We start from the raw sequence: 13312 nt of genomic DNA, 5'->3' as shown, positions 1-13312 counted from the left end.
TATTGCCTGGCATGCTAATGTTCATGAAACAATCACCTGTGGCGCACACCTCCACAATTATGCCAGACAAATATAACAATCTGGATTTACATTATGGCTTTAATAAAGTGAATCTTTACAGAATAGGGTTTGTGAATTTAAATGTGAATGAATGAAACCAGTGCAATAGTACATTTTGTCATTCAAAGACAATCTTTACCAGATCTGACTAAATATTCTGGTTCTAATTACTCTAAAATAAATGAGTTTATTTTACATATTTTAAATACATTAAGCGGGTCTCAAAATAAAAGCAGAGATAGGAATAGAGTGAACTGTGAAGGAAATGCTTAGAGGGGTACGGGCCACAGTTGGGAAGAGTGAAGAATGAAGCAAAGTTTAAACATTCTGAGGAAAGATGGAATTAGCCTGAAACATGAACTGCTTATCTCTCTGCAACTTTCCCCCTGACTAAATGGATATTCACAACTCCACTATTATTTCTGTCTTGTATTTTTGTTATACTAAGTAATTTTGAAAAAGTAATAAAGGATACCACACATATATATGTAGAAAAGCTCATCAAATGAAAAGCATCAAAGGCTAGCTCTGTGATTATCTGTAACAGTAACAGTAGGCTGTGATCAAGTGATCAGGACATGCTAACATAATGAAAAGTAGAGGCCCTCTTGCTAATCCCATGTGTTCACTTACAATCAGAAGGCCTGTTACATTTTGTGCATTCCATAATTGTTAACCAGGATCCAGAAGTACATTTTAACTTATTAATGGTGCATTTTACATATTTGATTGAAGTCATTTAGAGGCGTATAAATTGAAAATGTTCAAAACCTTGTCTAGAACTTTCAAAATTGAGCTTTGTGAGGGGAACATAATGTTTTTTGGATGGCTACAAGCTTAAGTACAATCCTTGCAAATTTGTTTCCCCTCTCTCTTATACCTTCTAACAGTTCTGCTGTAATTTCTGGAGTCATTTTTATGTTTCTATGATGACAGATTATTTTCTATGTGTTGCCAGAAGTACAATTTGCCACCTATGGGGTAGACACTGTGCTGGATTGATTGTACCACTTTATTTGCCAGTTTTGTAGGCGGAAAAGGAGAATCTAAATAGATGATCGATGTGTTCGTATTTGTACCTGAAGCTGCTCACTCTACCCACCGTTGCCAAGCTCCTGTGTCAATAGACCAGGGCTTCCTGATATATGTCCAACTGCCCCTTGTACATCATTGAGGAAGAACTTATCAAAAGTGCAAATCCCTCGTTAGACGCTTGGACAAGTTCCCACAATAATAAAACAAGACTCTGGTAGTTGCCTCCAGGCAACAAGTAGTTTACCTCTTATAATAGAATTGTTCAAGCAACAACAGTAACAGAAACGTGTAAATATATTTCTTTAACATGGTAAAATGTCCCAAGATACCTCACATAAATATAAAAAGATGTGTATATTTCAAGCATTTGTGCTCCCTTGAAGAAATATTTTCTTAAATGAAAGCTGTTCCTAACACGTAGCACTTAAAATAAGCAGTGGAGGACTAGTTCCAATTGCAAATGAGCTGACGCATTTTTAATTCCTGCAGCTCACTTGAGCAACATGAACCACGCCAGTCTGAATTATTTAGGACATGTCGTCATGTTATCTGCCCCAGTTCACAAGCAGCAGTTATCATACCCCATAGAAAATATAGGCCAACATGTCCTTGTATGATGCCGAATCAATTAGTTGATGCATACAATCTCTCGGATCCACGAGTCTTTAAGATGGGAAATCTCTGCACTTAATAAATCAGATTTCCCAAAAGCATTACTCAATTAAAACTCATAATATGTATGATTAAAGACTGACTCGTACAGCATGAAAACAGGCCCTTCGGCCCAACTCGTCCAGACCAACCAAGATGCCCATTCTAAACTAATCCCATTTGATCTGTTTGGCCCATATCTTCCTAAACATTTTCGAAAACATTCCCTGTCTAAATGTTTAGTTTAGAAAAACAGTGTGGAAACAGACCGTCCGGCACTGAGTCTGTAGCGACAAGCGATCCCGACACATTAACACTATCCTACACACATAGGGGACAATTTACATTTATACCAAGCCAATTAAGCTACAAACCTGTACATCTTTGGAGTGTAGGAGGAAACTGAGGATCTTGTAGAAAACCCATGCAGGTCACAGGGAGAATGTACAAATTCCATACAGACAGCACCCCAACTCAGGATAGAACCCGGGTCTCTCGGGTTGTAAAACAGCAACTCTACCGCTGCGACACCATACCATCCGATGAAAGGTCTGATCTGACAAGACCTCTATAAGATCACTATACAACCTGCTGTGCTCCAAGGAATAAAGTCCCATCTGCCCAAACTCTTCCTATGGCTCAGGCCCATGTGTTCTGGCAATATCCTTGTCAATCTGAGTTCTCTTTACAGTTTAATAACATCTTTCCAACAGCAGGGTGATCAAAAGTGAACACAGTGCTCCAGCTTGTACAATTGATTTTCAAGGCTATAGATGTTACAGCCCAATACAGGATATATGCAAGATCTTAAATATGATTATGTTCAGAGGGATACAGTTGATGCATATTATATACATTTGTGCACAATTAATAATATCAGTCAGTTTCAACCTACTTGGTAACTGTATTCCTAAGCTTCTTATTATCTGCAAACTTTCTTGAACCTATGCTGCAGGTCAATAATAGTGTTGCAGACACTGACCTCTGGTACACATCACAGCAAACTTCCAACTATCCATGAAATGTGTTCACCATTGGTCTGCTTTTATCCCTTAAACAAATCCACATCCATATCTCCTGTACCCTCTACACACCACAGGTGTCATTTTGCCTCAGACCTAATGTGTGCCACTTAGATAGCTTACTTACATAATAAATTTATCTATCTATCTATCTATCTATCTATCTAAAACTCCCATCTTGTTTGTTTCTATGCGTGTGTGTGTGTGTCCGTCTGCATGCCTGTGATCCTGGAACAACGCCACAACAGTACACGATAGCGCTACAATTTTTGCACCACCTTATTCACAATTGTCCCGTGGTGTGGTGTCTTGTTTCGTTCAGGTTGATGTTATATTTTAAGTTATTCACATTTTTAACTGTACAAAACCCCAATTTGAGAAAGATTTCTTCCCTCTGCACTGGCAATTACAGCTATGATGTCACAATGAGATTGTAGCCCTGCTCGCTACAATGTTGCTATCCCAGGACACTGAGTCCTGCCAGCCCTCGCTTGCATTTTTTTTAAAGTTTAAAATGAGGGAGGGTGAATAAGGGGAAATGACCAGCCTCTGCCCAGTTGTGGGCTATGGGTGATTGGTGAAAAATTGAGTTGGAGGAACAGGTTGCATTGGGGGAACAGGTGAGTGGTGGAATGTTGCCTTGGGGAACGGGTTGCGTTTGGGGACCAGGCCTTCCGTGGGGGCTATGGGTGAGTGGTGGAATATTGCGTTGGGGGAACGGGTTGCATTGGGGGAATCGGGCCTCTCGTGTGACAGGGACCCAATGGTCCCACTTGGTTATATATATATATATATATATATATATACATGTGTGTGTGTGTATATATACACACACACACACATATATATATATATATGTTTATATATATATATATATATATATATATATAGATATATATATATATATATATATATATATATATATATATAACAAACATATATATACACACACACACACATATATACATACATATATATATACACACACACACGTATACACTCATACACTATATATATATATATATATATATATATATATATATATATATTGTGTATGAGTGTATACATGTATACGTGTGTGTGTGTGTGTATATATATATATATATGCGGACATCACCCATTCGCTCGTGTCCACCGAATGCCTGTGTCGCCTTGCTGAACACACAGCTGCTGATAAAACCACCCAACTACTGACTTCCATCATTATAGGTGGGTGGCCAAACAGTCTAAAACCCCTCTTGAAATACGACCCTACTTCCTGGTACGTGACGAACTAGTACTACAGGATGGAGTAATAGTCAAGGGTCACAAGGTGGTCATCCCCTCATCCCTGCGAAACGAGTACTATGAGGAAATCCACGGTGATCACCTGGGAGTGGAGGCTACCTTACAGCGTGCAAAATAAATTATCCACTGGCCCGGAATGACTAAATACATTCGGGAACGAACAGAATCGTGGCTATCTGTAACAGTCAAGAACCGCACCAGCAAAAACAAGCCCCTCGTCTCAACCAGCGCCCTCTCTACCATGGTCATCAGTTGCTGCTGACATCTTCGATTGGCACGGGAAACACTATCTCGTGTCAGTGGACTCATACGCTAACTGGTTTGAAATTGATTTTCTGCCAACAATCACTTCAGAGCTCGTAGTTCAAAAGCTAAAAATACACATGGAATTCCAGCTCGTCTTCAGACTGACAATGGGACCCAATGCACCAGCCAAAAGTTTAAAGACTTTGCAAAACGGTGGAACTTTCGACAAGTCACTAGCAGCCCGGAATACCCACAGTCCAATGGACTTGCCGAGCGCGCTGTTTGAAGCGCTACACAACTCGTGGAGCGCTCCTACATAGGCAAACCTGATGTCTACCTGGACCTGTTGAACCTACGAAATATTGCAAGAGATAACATTCTAGGTTCTCCAGCCCGGCGCCTGATGTCCCGCCGAATGTGACCTCCGCTGCCTGTCATCCATAAACACCTAAAGCCTAAAGTCTGCCTCCCTGCCGTGAAATAAAAGCACGTACAGTTCAATCGAGATGCGCAGAAACAAAGTTATGACAAGACCAGCAAACCACTTAAGCCACTTATTCAAGGCCGAGTGGTCCAACTACAGACAGACAAAGGACATACCATACTAGGTCAATACCTCCTTCCTGTAAAGGAACGGCATCCGGCACTCCAGGGTCCTGATGCCCCATCGCTCAAGTTTAAAATGATCACAGTTTCAGCCATTCCGGCATCTGCTGCCACCAGTCCCACCCATCACACCTGTCCCTACTTCCCCTATTGTAACCGGCTCTCCGATGTCCCCACGATGGTCTTCCTCGAGTTCTCCTACGGTGTCTCCTTACAGCCCATCCAACTCACGGAACCGCGCCCTCAGCTTTTCGGAGGAAAAGGTTGATGAGGCCGCTCCATACCGTACCAGAACCGGGCGGGTTAGCAAGCCACCCATTAAATATGGAGATTATGTTTAACCTCGTTATTACCAGATGTGGCGATTTGCGTTTAACATTTTTATTTACTCGTTGTAGTTGTAATGCCTTAATTGCTTTTTCATTTATACAAGAGATGTAGATTGGCTTTTGCATGTTAACCAATTAGAATGCTTAATAATTATAACTCCGCCTAATTATAACATACATAGTATAAGAACTCGCCACTGCCTGGCACTAGCCGTAGCAGTGTGAACGTGTGTTGTACCGGTTAGATGATAATGACCTGAACAATAAAGATGCTAGTGCTTCAACCTGTGAGACATTAAGCTCTTTACAAAATTGCCTTGCTTAATTAAAGTTGCCTTGCATTCTACATAATTAAAAGTCTAATCTTGAACACTTCCTGTTTGCGATTTATATTGATTTTAGAGTCCCCCTCCGCTGCGCAGGACAAAACAATTTTTCCCATCGATTAACAAGAAGAGTTTTTAGTGTTTAAAAAATGTTGAGATTCTCGCTCCTGAAGGCCATGCCCCTTCCAGAGGGACTATAAAACCCAGAAGTGTGAGTGCCTCAGTCAGTCTCTGCAAGATGGGGGCGCGAGAGGGTCACGTCTCTCAGTCTGAGCTGTGAATAACACTGAACACATGTCATTTAAACTGTGAGTGGTTATACTGACCTGTCAGTGCCCTTAGTCTGGTTTGGAAGTGCTAAAGCTCTGTTGCCTTTGGTTTGGAAATGCTAAAGCTGTGTTGCCTAATTAAAGTTGCCTTGCAAAATTAAAGTTGCCTTGCCTTCTATATAATTAAAAGTCTAATCTTGACCACTTCATGTTTGTGCTTTATATTGATTTTAGAAATAACGCTACCACGTGCTGCTGTGGTTTTTGGCCATCTTACTCGGAATCCCACTCCGCTCATCAGGTGCTGAGGATTTTTCCCATCGATAAAAAATAAAAGAGTTATTAGTGTTTTTTTTAATGTTGAGATTCTCCCCTGTCATTCATGCCATGAAGGCCACGCCCCTTCTGGTGTGAGGAGGGAGGGACTATAAACCCAGCAGTGTGGTCGTGGCTCTGTCTCTGCAAGATGGAGGAGGGAGAAGTCACGACTCGCTGTCTTTAGTGGCCTTGCACCCCGCTTGAAATGGAATTTCAAGGAATAGCCACGAGTCAATTGCCAGCCCACCAGCCGTGAGCGTGTGAGCTGCCAACACAACAGGCTTGAGTGCCAGCCCAATAATCCATTCGGCCCACAATGTCCACACTAGCCCTCTGGAAACAAGTCCCTTCAGCCCATAACAGCCCCCACAACCGCCCCCGCCCCCCCCCCCCCCCCCCTTCCCCAAGCCACCAATATTGGATTTGGTGGAGAGGTGGAATATTGTGTTGGTGGACAAGCCCTCCTGTGTGATGCTGGGACCCAACGGGTCCCACTTAGCCTAGTCTATATTACTAAATCTCTGTTCTTGACCGCTTTTGGCAGTCTGTGCTACGATTTCCGAGAGAACACCGCCACCTACGGCCGTCATTTTTGGCCACCTCGCTCAGAGCCCCCCTCCGCCGCATGTGCGCCGAGGATTTTTCCCGTCGATGAAAAATTACAGGGATATTAATGTTTGTATAGAATTCACCATTCTCTCTGCTGCCCCTGCTGGAGGGAGGGGGAGGGACTATAAAACCAGGAAGTGGCGTGCCTCAATTAGTCTCTGCAAGATGGAGCTCTGTCAATTAGTCTCTGTCACTCTGAGCTATGAATGACACTGAACAAATGTCTACATCACTGTGAGTAACCTTAATGTGGTTTGAAAATGAATATATGGTTAGTTTGAAGTAAAAAAAGCACTGCCTGCAAATGGTTCTTTGTGTTTGGGTTGAAGTAAAAAGGCACTCTCTCTCTCTTTCTCTCTCTCTCTCTATCCCTCTCTCTTTCTCTCTCTCATTCTCCCCTTCTCCCTCTACCCCCCCTCCTCGCCCACCCTCTCTCCTCTCCCCCCCCCTCCCCTCCCACCCCCCCCTCCCCCCTCCCCCCTCTCCTCCTCTCCCACCCCACCTTGCTCTCTCCCTATCCTCGCTCGCCCGCTCTTTCTCTCTCCTCCCGTCCCGTCTCTCTCCCCTCCTCTCTTCCCCCCCCCACTCCTCCCCCCTCCTCTCCCCCTCCCTCAATCTCTCCTCTCCCTCCCCTCCTCTCTTACCCCTCCTCTCTCCCCCTCCTCTCCTACCCCCCTCTTCTCCCCCCCCCCCCCTCTTCTCCCCCCCCCCCCCCTCTCTCTCTCTCTCTCTTTCTCTCTCTTTCTCTCTCTCTCCACCTCCTCTCTCTCCCTCTCTCTCTCCCTATCCCTCCCTATTGTCTCTCTCCCTTCCTCTCTCTCTCTCTCTCTCTCTTCAACGTCTCTCTCCCTCCATTTCCATCCCTCCCTTCTCCTCCTCTCCCTCTACTCTCTCCCCCACCCTTCCCCCCCTTTCCTCCCCTCTCCTCCTCCCCCCCCCCCTCCCCTTCCCCCCCTCCCGTCCCCTCTTATCCCTCCTCTCCTCCCCCTCCCTCCCCTCTCTACTCTCCTCCCCCCCCTTCTCCCCTCCCCCCTCCTCCCTCCCCCCCCCCCCCCCCCCTCCTCCTCTCCCTCTTACCCCTCCTCTCTCCTCTTTCCCCTCTCCTCTTCCCCCCTCTCTCCTCTCTCCCCTCTTTAGGGGGGGGGGGATATTTTATGTGTGTGACGCTGCATGCCGCCTCCCCCCCCCCTCTCCCCCCCCCCCCCACCTCCCACGTTGGGGGAACAGACCCAACGGGTCTGCAATTGGTCCAGTATATTATTAAAACTCTCATCATGTTTGTTTCTGTGAGTGTGGCTGTCTGCGTGCCTATGTGATCCTGGAACTATGCCATAATGGTACACAATAGCGCTACAATTGTTGCACCACCTTACTCACAATTGTCCTTTGGTGTGGTGTCTCAGATTTTGGTCAGATTGGTGTTATATATTTACATTTTTAACTTTACAAAACCCCAATTTAAGAAAGATTTCTTCCCTCTGCACTAGCACTTACAGCTATGACATCACAATAGGATTTGAGCCCTGCTCGCAGCAATGTTGCCATCCCAGGACACCGAGTCCTGCCAGCCCTAGCAAGCATGTTTTTAAAGTTTAAAATGAGGGAGGGTGAATAAGGAGAAATGAGCAGCCCGGGTCAGATACAGAAACATAGAAAATAGGTGCGGGAGGCCATTCGGCACTTCGAACCAGCACCACCATTCATTATGATCATGGCTGATCATCCCAAATCGATAACCCGTGCCTGCCTTCTCCCCATATCCCTTGATTCCACTAGCCCCTAGAGCCTTAGTGACTCTCTCTTAAATCTATCCAGTGATTTGGCCTCCACTGCCCTCTGTGGCAGGGAATTCCACAAATTCACAACTCTCTGGGTGAAGAAGTTTTTTCTCACCTCAGTCTTAAATGGCCTCCCCTTTATTCTAAGACTGTGGCCCCTTCTTCAGAAGAAGCGGAGCCAATGAGCAGTGGGAGAGCTGAGAAGGGGAGGGGAAGGAGGGAGACAGCAAGGACTACCTGAAATTGGAGATCAATGTTCATCATTTCAGGGGAAGCCTTTCACCTGCACATGGATAAACCTAAATCATACATTTAAACAGTTACATTATATTAAATCCATCAATCACACGCTTCACATTTATGTTCAGTTGGAGCATTCACTTTTTAGAAAAGGCAGAAGTAAATTGATGTGATAACTAAGCACTGAACATGGGAAAATATCAGCTGTATTAGATCTGATTAGATACATAACACTATTTTTTCACAAATAACAGCCATGCCTGAGTAATGAGAAAGGATACCTGTATTATATACGAAGGTGAAACAGTGCCATCTTTTGCAGATTTAGGTGAAATGCAATGTACATCATTCAGTCCAAATCACTCAACAATACCATACATAGAAACATAGAAAATAGGTGCAGGAGTAGGCCATTTGGTTCTTCGAGCCTGCACCGCCATTCAATATGATCATGGCTGATCATACAACTCAGTATCCTGTACCTGCCTTCTCTCCATACCCCCTGATCCCTTTAGCCACAAGGGCCACATCTAACTCCCTCTTAAATATAGCCAATGAACTGGCCTCAACTACCTTCTGTGGCAGAGAAATCCAGAGATTCACCACTCTCTGCGTGAAAAATGTTTTCCTCATCTCGGCCCTAAAAGATTTCCCCCTTATCCTTAAACTGTGACCCCTTGTTCTGGACTTCCCCAACATCGGGAACAATCTTCCTGCATCTAGCCTGTCCAACCCCTTAAGAATTTTGTAAGTTTCTATAAGACCCCCCTCAATCTTCTAAATTCTAGCGAGTACAAGCAGAGTCTATCCAGTCTTTCTTCATATGAAAGTCCTGACATCCCAGGAATCAGTCTGGTGAACCTTCTTTGTACCTCTATGGCAAGAATGTCCTTCCTCAGATTAGGAGACCAAAACTGTACGCAATACTCCAGATGTGGTCTCACCAAGACCCTGTACAACTGCAGTAGAACTTCCCTGCTCCTATACTCAAATCCTTTTGCAATGCATGCTAACATACCATTCGCCTTCTTCATTGCCTGCTGCACCTGCATGCTTACTTTTAATGACTGGTGTACCATGACACCCAGGTCTCGTTGCATCTCCCCTTTTCCTACTCGGCCACCATTCAGTAGTCTACTTTCCTGTTTTTGCCACCAAAGTGGATAACCTCACATTTATCCACATTATACTGCATCTGCCATGCATTTGCCCACTCACCCAGCCTATCCAAGTCACCTTGCAGCCTCCTAGCATCCTCCTCACAGCTAACACTGCCCCCCAGCTTCGTGTCATCCGCAAACTTGGAGATATTGCATTCAATTCCCTCGTCCAAATCATTAATATATATCGTAAATAGCTGGGGTCCCAGCACTGAGCCTTGCGGTACCCCACTAGTCACTGCCTGCCATTGTGAAAAGGACCCGTTTACTCCTACTCTTTGCTTCCTGTCTGCCAGCCAGTTCTCTATCCACATCAATACTGAACCGCCAATACCGTGTGCTTTAAGTTTGTATACTAATCTCTTATGTGGGACCTTGTCGAAAGCCTTCTGAAAGTCCCAATATAACACATCCACTGGTTCTCCATTATCCACTTTACTAATTACATTCTCGAAAAATTCTATAAGATTCGTCAGACATGATTTACCTTTCATAAATCCATGCTGACTTTGTCCAATGATTTCACCACTTTCCAAATGTGCTGCTAGCCCATCTTTAATAACTGATTCTAGCAGTTTCCCCACTACCGATGTTAGACTAACTGGTCTGTAATTCCCGTTTTCTCTCTCCCTCCCTCCCTTTTTAAAAAGTGGGGTTACATTATCACTAATGCATCCACTATTTCTGGGGCTACTTCCTTAAGTACTCTGTGATGCAGCCTATCTGGCCCTGGGGATTTATCGGCCTTTAATCCATTCAATTTACCTAACACCAATTCCCGGCTAACCTGGATTTCACTCAGTTCCTCCATCTCATTTGACCCGCGGTCCCCTGCTATTTCCGGCAGATTATGTCTTCCTTAGTGAAGACAGAACCAAAGTAGTTATTCAATTGGTCTGCCATGCCCTTGTTCCCCAATTCACCCGTTTCTGACTGCAAGGGACCTATATTTGGTTTAACTAATCTTTTTCTCTTCACATATCTATAAAAGCTTTCGCAGTCAGTTTTTATGTTCCCTGCCAGTTTTCTTTCATAATCCATTTTCCCTTTCCTAATTAAGCCCTTTGTCCTCCTCTGCTGGACTCTGAATTTCTCCCAGTCCTCTGGTAGGCTGCTTTTTCTGGCTAATTTGTACGCTTCATCTTTTGTTTTGATACTATCCCTGATTTCCCTTGTTATCCACGGATGCACTACCTTCCCTGATTTTTTTTGCCAAACTGGGATGAACAATTGTTGTAGTTCATCCATGCAGTCTCTAAATGCCTTTCATTGCATATCCACCGTCAACCCATTAAGAATCAATTGCCAGTCTATCTTGGCCAATTCACGTCTCATACCCACAAAGTTAACTTTCTTTAAGTTCAGGACCCTTGTTTCTGAATTAACAATGTCACTCTCCATCCTAATGAAGAACTCAACCATATTATGGTCACTCTTGCCCAAGGGGCCACGCAGAACAAGACTGCTAACTAACCCTTCCTCATTACTCAATACCCAATCTAGAATAGCCTGCTCTCTCGTTGGTTCCTCTACATGTTGGTTTAGAAAATTATCCTGCATACATTCCAAGAAATCCTCTTCCTCAGCACCCTTGCCAATTTGATTCACCCAATCTATATGTAGATTGAAGTCACCCATTATAACTGTTTTACCTTTGTTACACGCATTTCTAATTTCCTGTTTGATGCCATCCCCAACTCCACTACTACTGTTAGGTGGCCTGTACACAACTCCCACTAGCGTTTTCTGCCCCTTAGTGTTTTGCAGCTCTACCCATATCGATTCCACATCCTCCAAGCTAATGTCCTTCCTTTCTATTGCGTTAATCTGCTCTCTAACCAGCAACGCTACCCCATTCTAATATTGTCTTATTCTAATTCTAATACATTCTAATATTGTCTTATAAACTGTAGTGTCACAAAAAATCTTACAATCCTGAAAAATCTATATCTTGTGTCTTTGTTAATTTAATTTCTGGTCTTTGTTGACAGAATTAGGACTACCAGGAAGGAATGTGAACATTTGATATTCATATATCAAGGGCCAGGAAGCGAGTGGGCAAGATCATCTCTGACCCCTCTCACCCTGGCCACAAACTCTTTGAATCACTTCCCTCTGGAAGGCGACTTCGGACTGTCAAAGCTGCCACAGACAGAAACAAAAACAGTTTTTATCCACGAGTAATTGCTCTACTCAACAGCCAAAAATCTGTAACCTCCCTTTGATCTGGTATTTTGTTGGTTCACATGCTTGATCAATGGTGTTTTATATTTAATGTTTTATTATTATTAATGTTTAGTGTTTTCTGAGTCATTCGTAACTGTCACTGTATGTCATGTTGTTACTTGTGGGCGGAGCACCAAGGCAAATTCCTTGTATGTGAATACTTGGCCAATAAACTTACTTACTTATATACTCAAATTTTCCTAATACAGTTCCAATCCCCCCAATACTGGCCTGCCAAGGCTGCGGTGTGTACCATCTCCAAGATGCATTGAGCACTCAACCACGCTCATTCTATTGCACTTCCCATTGCGTTGGGGGATGGGTGAGTGGTGGAATATTGCCTTGGGGAACGGGTTGCGTTGAGGGACCAGGCTTCCCGTGAGACAGGGACCTAACGGGTCCCACTTGGTTTAGTTATTTCTAAAAATCTCCTTGTAAACATGGGTTGCGTTTGGAAAATTGAAAGAAAACTAACAATTTTAACGTCCGATTTGGATACTCCTTTGGAAAACATTCTGTGACCTGGGAATCTTCTCGCCGAATGAATATTATGCAGATTTGCACCCTTCCTCAAACGAGACATGGGAGCTTTGACCCTAACAACTGTGAGAAGATCTTCCACCCTTTCAATGCATGTTCTTTCAAATCTTGCAGTAACACTCTCACTTTCTTATGCATCATCGTCAAACTGAGTACAAGCTGTTGATCCTGATTTTCTAACCATACCTGTAACCCTTTTTCAATTCTCTCCATTATGTCAACTACCTTTTGAAACACATGGCACATTTCCAGGGTTAACATACCGTTACAACTAATAGAGATCCATTTCTAATAACCATTATGTCAGTAGGCAAATATATCAACAGGCTGCATTTTATTTCACTATGTACTTATATCAATGGTCAGATGTTGGTGACTTGGAGGACAGGACATATTACCTTAGTCCTTCAGATGGGGGAGGTTGGTGCATTTGAAGAATTGTTGTGTGCTCAATTCATCTTGAAGATGCTACACACTGCAGCCTTGGTGGGCTGGTATAGGGGCAGATGGGCTGCTGCTCAAGGTGGAACATTGGGAAAGTAAAAGTAAAGGATTATCAAAACATAGACAATAGGTGCAGGAGGAGGCCATTCGGCCCTTCGAGCCAGCA

This window comes from Leucoraja erinacea, chromosome 9 (assembly GCF_028641065.1).
Source record: "Leucoraja erinacea ecotype New England chromosome 9, Leri_hhj_1, whole genome shotgun sequence".
Taxonomy (NCBI): domain Eukaryota; kingdom Metazoa; phylum Chordata; class Chondrichthyes; order Rajiformes; family Rajidae; genus Leucoraja; species Leucoraja erinaceus.
Note: the sequence above shows the minus strand (reverse complement) of the source record.